This window comes from Pristis pectinata, chromosome 11 (assembly GCF_009764475.1).
Source record: "Pristis pectinata isolate sPriPec2 chromosome 11, sPriPec2.1.pri, whole genome shotgun sequence".
Taxonomy (NCBI): Eukaryota; Metazoa; Chordata; class Chondrichthyes; order Rhinopristiformes; family Pristidae; genus Pristis; species Pristis pectinata.
This window is the reverse complement of record NC_067415.1, coordinates 40,120,547-40,134,451: the sequence shown is the minus strand read 5'-3', so window position 1 is coordinate 40,134,451 and position 13,905 is coordinate 40,120,547. Positions and strand designations below refer to the sequence as shown.

Sequence of the window (13,905 nt, the reverse complement as noted above, 5' to 3'; positions counted from 1 at the left end):
CACAAGCAAATATGGTGAAAACCAGGCTCCAGGTATTGAATCTCCCTGTTGCTGACTGAGTAAACTCATTTTGTGTTTGGCACACAGGTCAGATAATAGACAGGGTGAAGTGCAGGCAGCTGTGTTTGCTTGCCAGACAAAGCTGTGTGACCCATTTTTTTATAAGAAAATGCAAGGAAAACTGTTTGTCTACAAAAGTGGAATAAGCTTGGAGTAAGTGTTAGCACACATAGGGTTGACTACTGCAACACATTTGGTGGGGTGGGGGGGGAGAGAATAAAACAGTAATAAAATGGCTCAAGCAGGTGTCTTGGGCTACATAACAAAGTACCTAGCCTACCTGGAAAGGGTGGACATGCTGCTTGTGACCAGTGATATTCTTGAACTGGAAGGTGGTACTGAAAATGTGGCAGGCATTGATTCTCTCATGGAGAAACATAAGAACACAATGTAGCAAAGGAAATTGGGTCCAAAATGTTTTGCACACACACTAATTTAGAACTTTTTAGAAAGCTGCAGATTCCGTGATATCAGAGGTAGTTCAGCTACTTGAGATGGCCGAGAGCTGCCGATTTGGCACTCTAAATCAAAAGCTGAGGTAAAACATGAGCGATTGCATGGTCATACTGAATAACCTATCCGGGTATAGAGTTATTGGATTGTGCACTGAGAGATGGGTTTTCATGCAGCCTCAGAAATGGAAAAGGACCGCTCAAAGCTGTTGGCACAAATAAAACCTTGTGTTTGTTTTGGCATGTAGGATTTAAACTTCCATGGAGGTGGCAATCAAGATTTCTAAGGGTTTCTATCCTGTGCTGGTGATGGATGTAAAAGTGGCCCACAGTCAAATGGCAACTCCCAAGGCTTTGGTCCAGAAACCAGAAGGGTATAATGCAATATGAATCACAGTTACAGACATACCTTTTGAAGAATGTAGGTGTTACTCATGTTAGAATTAAAGAACAAATAGAAGTCACTTGTAAGGCAAAACAGAAGTGTAGTCTCAAGTACAACATCAGCACAGAGATGAAAATTTTCTCTGAAGTCACAGAATCTGCCCAATATTACAATGGCTGAAGTTGACACAAGAAACTTTCCAGAGTATATATGTAACAAACAACTGTGGTGTAAGATGATAGGATTTGAAGGTCACAGTCATGGTTGACATGAGGTAAGCAAAGATGTATTTGAACAATGGCAGACTGTCCCCTTATGGGCAATGATGTAAATGATTAAACTGTTTCTGATCTGCCCACATCTTGAAATACCCACAGTTTTCAACTATTCTGTGTGATCAACAATTACTAGCAAAGATTTGAAGCAATACCAGAAATTGTTTGGGCAGAAGTGTTTAGTACTCAAGCTAGTGGTCTGACCACATTACTGCATGAATTGTCAGAAATTGATGGCGAATGTTTGATTTCCCAATAACAGTCACCAAGGTTGTTCAGGAAGCTCAGCAAAATGTGATACTGAAGCAAGTCTGCAAACAAATTTTCAGAATATGGATCAGGCAGGTGTCTTTAAGTGCAACTGTGAATGCAAGTTTGACTTACTAGATGACCAACCATGTATAAGACGGGAGATTTGAATAGTTATCCAAAGTGCTGTCGGAAAAATGATTGTAGACAAGCTGAACACAATGGAGTCAATGATATGAAGATCATTCTCAAGAATTTTGAGTCTTGGCTGAATGTTTGAAAAAGGTTTGCAGACAGTAGTATTTAACATCCAGTTTGCCAGCAGTGGTAAAACAGTACCATCTAAAGCACCATTGCAGCTATGGAAATAGTCCACACAACCATTCCGATATGATTATTTTGACCTTGGTCGGAAGTGGAATGATCACTTTGGTGTTGATTATGCATCATAATAAGCTGATGTCAGGCATGTATGGTACTTATATTGCAGCAGAATGTAGCACTGAAGATTTGCAAAAGATCTGTGAATGGAATGTAGGCAGAAATGATGCCTGATGAAGGACTACCATTCACTTCCCATTTGTGTTTTTATTGCGGTTCAATGTGAAGTGGACTAAATGGGTCTTAACGTGGTCTGGCTTAACAATGTGCAAGCTGGGTGTGCGTGATGCATGTTAACACTAAATAGCCAAAATGGGAAGTTGTTCCAGCTTACAGCCTCTCACTTCTCATATTAAACGCATGAGCAAAGATGATCAATACCCTTCAGATTGAAGTAGCTGTATTTTTGGTTTGCAGACACAAGCATTTTTCAAGATACCTCTTGATGTCAACTGTCTTATTAAATCAAGAGGCTAACAAGAAAAGAAATGGAATGTGTCTAAAATAGTGCAGATGCAGCATTTCCTCCATCTGAGAACACACACAAATTCAAGCCTTAAGCAAGTGTTACAAAGATGAAGGAATGATTTTAAAAAGTGCTTTTTACAGTGTAAGATTCCACATTGGGTAGATGAGACTGTAGCACTGCTGCTCAACCTGCTGGGTTCTTCCAGCAGATTGTTGCTCCAGATTCCAGCATCTGCCGTCTCTTGTCTCCTCTGGCTAATCTAATGGATTGGTATCTGGTCACATGATCTCAGGCAGCACTGAAAGGTTACCAAATGGAATAAGTCAATACTGGCTGTATATTATCTTGATAATGCTTTACTCCTTTCTGAGTATAAAAATGTTAAAATAGTGTTCTACTTAAGGAATTTTAGGTTAATGAAAATGAAGAAAGTAAGGACAGTGTTTGTTTTCCCTGTGTAACATGCCTTCGCCAGCTGAGTAATTCACTCTACAGGCCTGCACTAATGTTACATTTCAGTTGACTGCTAAGTGGCTCGTGACAAAGTGTTAGCTATAACTCATTTTGTGGCCAGGTGACAGTTTCCACTTCTGCAGCCATGTACAGATAATACTGGCATTTGTGATTTTTGGCAAGACCAGACCTGAATTAGAATATATATTGTGACTTTTTATAAGAAATGTTTGGACATCTCTAAACTTACATCTTTCACAAAACAATGTGATTTATGCAATTCTGAATGTCGTTCCCAAAATGACATTCATCTTGAGATGATGTCTGAATATAACCTACCACTAAAGTGTACATTGTAAAGCAATGTTTACATTGTACAAATCAACTTCTTAGCAAGAAAGCTCATCTAAATGAACACAGCAACTGTCATAATAGTTTACCTATTAGAGTTTCATTTCCAGTGAGGAAATGATATTTAACTGCTAAAGCAGATCTTTATGAAAAGAAATGGTACAAAGTTTATTTTTCACATTGCATCATCATAAATGACACAACAGCTTTTCTACAAAGATCTGTCTTTTGCCTGTAGCTATTCAATGTAATTAGTGCACGCTGCTCTGAGTGAGTCAAGGGGGAGATAAATTGGGACTGAATGTAATATGCCGTGAAACCCTGATCAGAAGACCTTGTTTAAAAATATTATTGCTTTCAACAAGTTAAACTATTCTGCAATAAACATTATATCAGACAGTGACACAGTGGCACAGCTAGTAGAGCTGCTACCTTGCAGTACCAGAGATTTGCGTTCAATCCTGATGTCGAATGCTGTCTGCGTGGAGTTTGCACATTCCTGCTGTGACCTCGTGAGTTTTGTCCAGATGCTCCAGTTTTCACCTACATCCCAAAGATGTGCAGTTGATGGGTTAATTGGCCACAGTAAATTGCTGTTGGTGTGTAAGTGACTGGTAAAAAATCTGGGGGTGGGTGGTGGGGGGGGGACGTTGATGAGAATGTGGGGAGATTTTTTTTAAAAAATGGGATTAATAAAGGATTAGTGTAAGTGGGTGTCTAATGGTGGGTGCAGACTCAATTGGCCGAAGGGCCTGTTTCCATGCTGTATGACTCTTATGGTAAGCCAAAATCTGTTTTTAAGCAACTTATCATTAAAGTAGTGATTTGACCAAACAGTGCCTAAGGTACCATGTTTAAATATCGAGGAAAATATACAAATGGCCACATTCAGATTCGGGTAGATTCAGGTGAATTGTAAATTTTGAAACTTTGGTCTTTCTGTTTTAAAAGAGAAAGCATTTATTCAGAGATGTCTTACAGTTAAAATATACTAGAAAGTGGCAAAAAGCTGGAACTTAAGGTCATGTTTTGATGAGCAGCTTTGTTTCATTATTACTTATTGACATTTAACTTGGTATTTACCTTGTGCTTTCATCATAAGCACGTAAGCCAAAAAAGTATATCTCTCAGCCTATCAAACTTATTTTGATTCTGTCTCTCTAAATTTATCTACCAATTTATTTGAATTTGTGGCATTCCCATCCATAATTTGCACAGGTGGCAAGAGGTAACATCCACCAGACAACATTAGGCTATTAAAGAATATGCCGAAATACAGTCAGTGATTCAGTGGATTCTAACTTTACTTTGCTTTGAATTTATTTCTTTTAGTTCATTGATTTGCACCTTGTTTTATATCTTCTTCAAAATTTGAAACTTGAACTATTGCTCCCAAATGTGCAGAGAATAAATTGGTGTTAAATATGCAGTCAGGATCAGTAACCACAGATGAAAGATTGTCACTACATGCTGTGAGTTAAGGTTCTGGCATCTGAAGAGTTTATTCAATGGCTCAGGATTGTCGAATGTGGAAGGCAGGAGAATGACCACTAGATCATTCGATTAATCAGGAAAAGCAGCAAGTAAGCTGAGGGGTTGGAAAGCAGAGCAGTATTATAGACCTGCGAGTTAGGTGCCTTGATGGTGTGGCTATAGGGTCAGATACAAGACCAAGGTTAAGAACAGTTTAGTTCCCTGCCAGCAAATTGGCAGGAAAAGGAATGGAGTTGGCGGGAAGAAAATGCAGTTCATTGGTGTTGCAGTAAGAGTGAAACTTCACTCAAAGGATATGGACCTGGGAGTTTTGAGAAAGAAATGAAGACAATGAATTAACAGTACATTTTCAAAATGTACTCACAACTGCATATTCGTTCTTTCACATTTTGTGATGAGTTGGTTAATCCAGCTGGAGTTACAATAAGCATACTGTGCTTTGTATCCACACTTTTTTTGAAAAAGGAAAAGAAATCCACTGCTATTCACCTGTAAGTTCGATCTTGTGAACCTAGCAAATAAGGCAAGTGTATGCATTAAAAAAGCAATACTGTAAACCCTCAGAAGGGCAGGCAGCATCGTAGGAAGAGAAACCATTAACATTTCAGGTCCAGAACCCCTCATCAAGTGTATGCAAGTTGGGTATCAATGGAATTAGTTTGATTCCTTATGATTGTCCCTTCATCCTTTATACATAGTGAAAAATCTAAACAGAATTCAACATTGCATCTTATTCCAAAAAATTGGATCTCAGCAGTATTGATGGCAAACTGTAACGGTTAATATGCACACTGTATTCAATTTCAATGAAGTGCAAACACAGCTGTAAGCTGATTGCACTTGGAAAATGCTCTGTGGCATTACATCGTTATTATTAATCAGTAAAAGGGTCATTTTATCAAGTGTATTCAATCCTCAATGTCCTCCAGCTGGCTTTTTGTCCACTGGCTGATGCTGCTGGTTTGGTTTGAACATGTACTCAAATGTGGTTGGAATTTTCCATTCTTTGTTTTTAAAAAATCTTGCTGCAATCAATTTGACTTTTTAATCAAATCACTATTGGCTGATTTCCTACAGTGCAAAATACTACAGTATCAATGACACTTCTAATTGTGTATTTATTGAAAATCTGTATCGTGAAATCTTCCTAAAGGAAAAACATGGCAGCGGCACGAGTTGCATTATAGGATCCGTGACTCGCTGACACTGATAAATTATGCTTCAGTCTTCCACAGCACTGATTTGAATTTGCAGCAGAGGTCACGTACAGTTTACAGTGAAATGTATGATAAGTCTATCAGATCTCAGCTGCAGGAGCTGCTTCTTGATCGATTGGTAAAATGGTTTGAGTGCCTGTTTTAGATTAATTTTCATTTTAGGAGTTAAAATGGGTCATCAATGGAAATTTTATTCACTACACTTCACAGTATGAGGAACCTGCAACAATGCCGATGACTATTATTAGAGGGGCACAGGCAGAGTATAATACAAATGAATCGGATCTGCAGTTGGAGAGTGGACATCTATAATTAATATTTAGGTTCTCTCCAAGGCTCCAGGCCATTCAGGAACATCAGACAATCTCCTGTAAATGGAGTGTTTTCAAGTCTCTGAATCCCAAGTTTCAGGTACAGTCCAATAATCCTTTATGCAATCTGCTATTCCTGTTTGGTTAATTGTTAAATAAATCAAATTAGCTGAAGACTGACCATAACGTGTATTCCAGTGAGTCACAGAAATCATCTGATTTTATTATCATTAATTTATGGTATATTATGGTAATGTGACTTTTAGTTTTCAGTATGTAATTGAAAAGAATAATCAATGGAAGTAAGATGAATCGTAAAGTAGTATTTCAAAGAAACTTCAAATTGTTGCAGAATGGAAAACTGGGTGTTCTCTAGCAACTGAATTAGGATTTGATGCTTCGACTCGGCTGCTGCTTTCCTCATTTCATGGAGAATGTATGTTTGCCTCAATTACTGGCTGAAGTTTCCACTTAACCAAAGCCAGTGGGACACAGCGGCTGCCTTTAAAATAAGAAAATATTAAACATGCAAGAAAGTTTTGTTTTCGAACTCTGGAATACGACTGGTGAAATTCAGTTGTATTCTAATCTTCCCATGTTCTCTTCCAGTCACGATCCTGCTTCTGGTTGTTTAAAGTGCATTACTTTTTTAACAATAATGTTGAAATAGAGTGGCTTGATATTTCTGGTCATGCATTCATTGTTTTTACATATTATATCATCTCTTTTGAAGTAGTAATTTGGGTGCAATTGCCTTTGGGTAAATGTTATGTTGACACTCAAAGGTTTTTGTACCACTTGCATTTCATAGTAATCTGTGGAAAATTGCAAATTGTACTGTGTAAGACATTGATTCACAAAGATAACCAATGATTAGCACTGATAACAAACCAAAGCATTGTTCCTTTAGTCTAGTTTGAATTGCAATAACTTCATAGCCAGTGATATACACAATTGTTCATTTAATTCTACACCTTTCAGGGAATACCGTACCTCCATGGATCAATTTAAATATTGATCCTTTGTTTCTTCAGGTCTGGACTGTAATAGAAACTAATGAACACAGACAAGCAGTAGATGCAATTTATTGATTTATTAGTGCTTCATTAAACTGAAAGTACATCCTGCTATGGTACTCATCAGGATAGATGAAAGCAATTTTATTTTATTCATACAGCCCAAAGGTACAATAAAAACAAATGCACATTGCAATTTGGGGTAATAATTGGTGAGCTATTGCCCCTTAGGCTGTGGAAGTAACCTCAAGTGTAAAATAATGTCTGTATTCTTTTTGATGTAGTACAGTCAATGTATATCTATCAAGCATATTCAATTTCTAGAGACATTAAAATACTTTTACCATACATTAGGCAGCCAACTGTACTAAAAACAAAAGTGCTGGAATCTCATAGTGGGTCAATTGGCATCCATAAGAGAAAACCAAAAACTGCAGATGTTGGAAATGTGAAATAAAATTCTACAGTTTTTTTTAATGTGAAGAAAAAAGCTTGCTGTTTTTCCCGTGAGTGTCTTGAGCAAAGTTGTCACCTAAATGATTGCCAATGGTAAAGATAGGCATAGTTTTAAATGGAAAATTTCATTACGTGTTCTCGTAAAATGCATTTTTAAAAAACCTTTACATGCTAAGCAACACCACAATTTGAAGATGTTAAATAGAGACCATTAACATTCCTTTTGATGAGTCCGTGAGTCCATAGCCAAGAAATTCATCCTCAGTAGGTAGCACTAAATGCAGTTGATACTAGAACCAGCTCCTTGTACTCTACACTGAAATTCATTCCATTGACTTTAAAGGAATGAATTTCAGAGGCATTTAATGCACTTTAGCATAACTGGCCATAGATGAGTTTCTAGCACATGAAACAATCATGTTTTCAGTTCCACAGTAGAATTCAGAAAGGTAGTAACATGGTAGATGGGTAGAACAATTTGAATGCTTTTGCTATGTGCAGTTGTATTTTTTCCCCCTTTTTACAATTTTGCATTGCGGCACGGCCAGCATTCATTGTCTGTGGCCGTCAGAGCTGCCTTCATGAACCGCTGCAATCCTTCTGGTGAAGGTGCTTCCATGGTGCTATTGGGTAGTGAGTTCCAGGATTTAAACTGAGCAAGGAACAACAAAATATTTCCAAGTCAAGATAGTGAGAGATTTGGAAGAGGACTTGCAGGGAATGATGGACCTATGCAACCGTTACCCTTGACCTTTTTGGTAGCTGAGGTCACAGATTTGGAAGTTGGAGTAGCCTGTGACAGTAACTAGAGTGCATTTTATAGATGATGCACATTGCAACCACTGTGCAGCAGCGATGAGAAAATAAATGTTAGTGTGGTGGATAGAGTGCCAATCAAGTGGACTGCTTTGATCAAGATGCTTGAGAGCTGTGTGAATTGTTGAAGCTGCGGTGATGTAGGCAAGTGCTCCTGATTGTGCCTTGTAGATGGTGGAAAGTTCTTGGATGTCAGGTGGTTAGTCATCAGCTGCAGGATAGTTCTGGAGCACAGCTCTTCAATGCTGCAGCTGGGATGTTATTTGGTCCGAAAGCCTTTGCCGTATCCAGGGCTCTCAATAATTCCTCTTATCATGTGGAATGAATTGAATTGGCTGGATGCAATCTTTTGTGATGGTGAGGCTCTGAAGAGGAAGCTAAGATGCTTTATTATAATATTATCCTCTTCTGGCTCAACATGGTTGCAAATTTTTTTGTCTTTTTCTCTAGGTCCTGCTATCATTGAGGATGGAGATATTCTTGGTGCCTCTTCCTCTCATTTAGTTTATTCTTATCACCATTCATAATTAAATGCAAGGACAACAGAGCTTTGATCTGATCTGTTGGTTCAGAGATTATTTAGCTTTGTCCATTGGATGCTTTTTTTTTAATTTTGCTGTTTAGCATACATGTTCTACTTTAGATGTACTAGGCTGTCATTTCATTATTTTTAGGTATGCTTGGCACTGCTCCTGGCACGCATGCCCTTGTGCACTCTTCATTGAACCAGGGTTGGTTCCCTAGCTTGATACTAATGGTAGAATAAGCGATATGCAGGGGCCAAGAGGTTACAGTATGCTCTACATCAAAACACATTCCATTTATGCAATCAATTCGATAAATGTCCCGAAGCACTTCATAGGAATATCAACAGCAAAGACAATCGACATAAAGTCCCAGAAGGTGATAGTAAATCAGATAACAAAAGGCTTGGTCAAACAGTTATGTTTTGAATGGTGTCTAAAAGGACAAAAAAAGGGAGAGAGGGTTCAGATCTGCAGGCCTGGCCTCCAGTGATCACAATTTTTCTATGCAACTAGCTTAGTATGCTGAGGCAACGCCGTAGTTATGGTTTAGATCTAAGATCTTAAGTTGTGAAACTGAATTCAATAGATTTAATAGGGCAAAGAAGAAAATGTATAAGTGGTTAAAATGTAAAAAAAAAAAATCCATCCTCTCTGGTCTATATGTAACTAGTCCTCTCTAGTCAATTCCCCAATGATGAATCAAAACCCCAGACCACCAAGTACTGCAATTAATGGATGGAAGAACAAATACCAGTGCCTTATCAGAGCTGTGAGAAGTGGACAGTGCAGCTTCACCACATCCTGAAAATGTTTAATTTTTTTTAAAAAAAGAGCTGGTTTGTTAAGCCATATTTCGCAATCCTTGCTTATTTGCCTCAACCATCTTAAAATCACATAATTATAGCTGCCAGAATGAAATTCAAGTCTGGATAATAAACAGGTTTTGGTGTAAAATTTACCTACTGAATTTAAATAAAACATCACTCTCTTCACTTCTCACCCATGCCTGTTTCATGGTATTCTTGCTTTATTTTCCACACTTCAAATGGGATCTTTCTTATCCTAAAAAAAGACCCACCTAAACATGTCTTGCAAAAGACATTAGACGTGGAAGGTCAACAGCTGAAGCACAATTACAAGCTAAATGAAACATGAATATTATCTGAAATTTTATTAATTTTTTCAAATTGAACATTAATTATAAATAAGGCCTATTTGAGCAACGAACGACAATTGTGATGTGATCGCAATATGCTCACGATGAGGAGGGAAGGTTGTGATCAGCAGCAGATTAGACTTGAGCTTCGTCCCTAAACTTCGAACGTTAAGGTTACAGCTGAGAAAATAGATTCTCTTTTCCTTGCGAGTTCAGTGATCCATAATGGCAATGATGGTGTTGTGACTATGACTAGAAGAGCTTGGGTGATAACCCTGCTGTGGTGATTTTATCCACCACTAAAGAACCACCTTAAATTGTTGAATAATTATTGTAGGAAGGGAGTATTAAAGTGATCCGTCAGACTGTAGTTGATGGCTGAAAGTTGGGCGTAACTGGCACTCTATATTTCAGGGTATGGACTCTTCAGGTGTGATGGGACAAGAAGTGTAAGAAGAGGAGGCATTACAATATCAATCAAAGAATCCATTACAGTAGTAATGAGGGAGGATATACTGGAAGATCTTTCAAATGAAGTCATTTGAGTGGAGCTTAGAAACAAAAAGGGAGGTTATTATTTTGTTGGGGGTTACCAAACAATCCAATATTAACTGGGATCACCTTCATGTGAAAGGCATAGAAGGATGGAATTTTTAAAGTGCGTCCAGGAGAGCTGCTTGAGCAAGTACATAAGTAGTCCTATTAGAGAAGGGGCAGCATGTCCAACTTCCAAAGTAGTTCCAGACCGGTTAGAGGATGATTCTCTCTGTGCCTGCCCTGTATTTGGGGGGGGGGGGGGCCTGTGGAATTTTCAGCAGTATCCAAGTCTGCTTCTGGTGTTGGGGTGCAATTGAGCTCCACAGTAGTGTCAAGGTGGCTTTATCAGTCAAGTTGGCATTGTTTCTTGGTAGTGGACTCATTGTATGCACATTTTAGCAAAGTTAAATGACAACAAATCAACAGTAAACTGTAACCTGATCTAATTTACTAATGTACAAAGAATCTGACAATAGTCTTGCTTGAATTGAATGGTCTGACAATTCCTCAATTATTGGCAGACCAGTCTATCTTAAATTCTGTTTGAATTTTAGGTGTATGTATATATGCCCTATCAAAACAATGTTTGTTACACCATCTGCTTAAAATATTTTGGTTTATGAAAATTAACAACTGGAGCTATAATTGTATCTCATTATTCCAATGTTATTTACTACTGCAGAGCTTCTGAACTATGATATTTTTCCCCAAACAGTAGATGAAGTTAACAAGTAACACTTCATGAGTTGGTCATATGACTCCTCAAAGTTATTTTGCTATTTAAAATGATCATGCTGAACTTGTATCTTAACTCCCACTTTTCTACTCTATCCTTGCATCCCTTGGTTCCTTTCATGTTCATGAAATTATTGATCTCAGCTTGAATCATAAACACTTAACAACTGAGCACACATAACCTTCTGGAGTGGAGATGCACATCCTGAGTAAAGAACTATCTCCTCATCTCAGTTCTAAATGACCAGCCCATTACCCTGCAATTGTGACTGCTAGTTCTAGGTTCAAAAGGTAATGGTCCCTTTCAAATGCTGTCCAGATGTGATGATATTCAGTGTACCATCCAAGAGCTCTAAACTTGTCCAGACTTTTTCTATTTGGCATACCCTCACTAAAGGGAGATTATACTGTATCAACCCACACTTCAAGGACTAGTTTACTTCACTACCTCAGTCTCTACGGAAAGGTCTAGCTGTCAATGATCACTATTTTGAGTGGTGGGTCCCTCCTCCCAACCAAGGAGAAGATGCTTCCAGCTAACGAAGCAGTTTAAAACACAGTTTATTTTATTCTAAGTGAGATGTGTTTAATTCTAATAAGTAATTCTCAACGACGATGTGTAACTTACAAAGGGTTTCCAAACACAAGTACAATTCTTACAAGCTTAAAAAGTCATACCAACGAGTTGCAGGCGAAATAAGTTGTCTGTCGCAAAAACCAAATGCTGAGGCATGAATTCTAGGTCTTCTTTCTGTAACCCCTTCTCTGTCATCTTTTTACCCTGACTGCTTTCTAACATTTATGCTGTTTTTTCACTCAGTTGACATCATTGGCATGTGATGTTTTTTCAACCACATTTTCAGGCCAGGTGACTTAATTAAGTAAACGTGGATCCCATTGTTCTCTTGTATATGTTAAGAGGCTGAGCAGGGAATATTGGTTAGAGGTTTAATTTGGCAAACAACAAACATCTTGAGCCTTGGACAATTTCTGCTGTTTTTGCAGAAGGGATTTTAGTTTAATGAGCAACCACTTGACCTTTGGACAGGTCATGCTGCTGTGCTTCAGAAGCTGAGGTTAGCAATAAGCCTTTTTGGGGCTTGGAAAGTGAATATCTATCACACAGACACTTGGCTTTTCTTTCACTTAGTAATTTAAACCAATGGTATGTTATTATTTTCAGGAATCTTAGAGATCGGTTTTCAGAAGTGCTGGTTGATGAATCTATGAAATCCAGCAACCGCACCTGAATCCAAATAATGAACACCAGGTATGATCACTCCGAATTGAAATGTCATTCACTCTCTCAATTGAATATTGAAACAAATAGAACTGCCTGAACTGTATTTCCAGGCAAATAAAAAATGGGGATAGAGGAAGGAAGTGGTTGAATGAAGAGGATATCAAAAGTCCGTGGAATGATGAGATGAGCTGTGCAAAGACAGATTCAGAGTACCAGTTGAAGATAATGCACTTGGTGCTAGACAGGGTCAGTGCTGTGAAACAAGAATCTACCAGCTATACCTAGATGTTGGCGCAAGGGCAATCAGTGACATTACACGCTACCCTTTCGTCAAACTGAAATGTCCTCTCAAAGCAAGCCATAGATCTCGGCAGCACGTTTAAAATCAAGAAGTTGTACTGTCAATGTGCAACAAGACTGCACTGACACCTGTTGAATAGTGTTCTTTAAAGTTGAAGCCTAAGAATCAATGCAATGTTATGGCTTTAATGGTAAAGTCCAGAAAGGTTGCATCAATACTTGGAGGTAGCACTGGACAGCAGATGGGACTAATTCAGATACACCGTGGCAATATCATAATGTTTAGATGAATAAGCAAATGCTTTTCATAGAATGGGGATTCTGGAAGGCGAATCCATACAGCACAAAAGAATCTCCTGAGACTGTTCGTGAAGATGCAGATGTACAGTGTAGAGATTTGGTTTTAACTGGCCAAAGATGTACATGTGACTGATGCACTTAGCTGAACCTATCTCAAGGGCATGAGTTACCAAGCATAGTGTTTGAGATGATCGATGTGGCAAAACTCATTCCAATCTCTCAACTATTGATGAAGGAGATTGAGGAGGCCGCCACACATGAAGTGCAACTTCTGAAGCAAATGCATCCAAGTGATAGAAAAAAAGAGGGTGAAGTTAAACCTTATTCTCTCAAACCATATGTTCATGTGACACTTGACCTGGACTCTAAAGGTGATCTGATCTTCAGAGGTTAAAGGGTGCTTGTTCCAAAGGTCTGAAGGAGCAGCATTATCAAATGCATTCACTCCTTGCATTTAGGAGTAAATTGCCTCTGCAGAGTGAGAGAAAATGTCTGCTGGCCAGGAATAAACAAGGAAATCAGGTCGTGCATAGAAATGTGAGACATGGATCTCAAAAAAGGAACCAAGCAAAGGAAGCACTCCACCATAAAGTCCAAGACCCATCCTGAGTCTGTTTTTACCTAGAGGGAAAAATATATCTGGTGACTGCTGATTATCTTCCATGAAATTGAAAGGTGGATTTATTGGAGAACACCCATTGGACATTTGTCAGACATGTCAT

The 13,905-nt window shown here is 38.4% G+C and overlaps 1 protein-coding gene across 2 annotated transcripts in view; it reads left to right on the top strand.

Moving 5' to 3' along the window:
* Positions 1-13,905, top strand: part of gab2 (GRB2-associated binding protein 2) — a 207,298-nt gene that overhangs the window by 29,019 nt on the left and 164,374 nt on the right. The window lies entirely within an intron of this gene.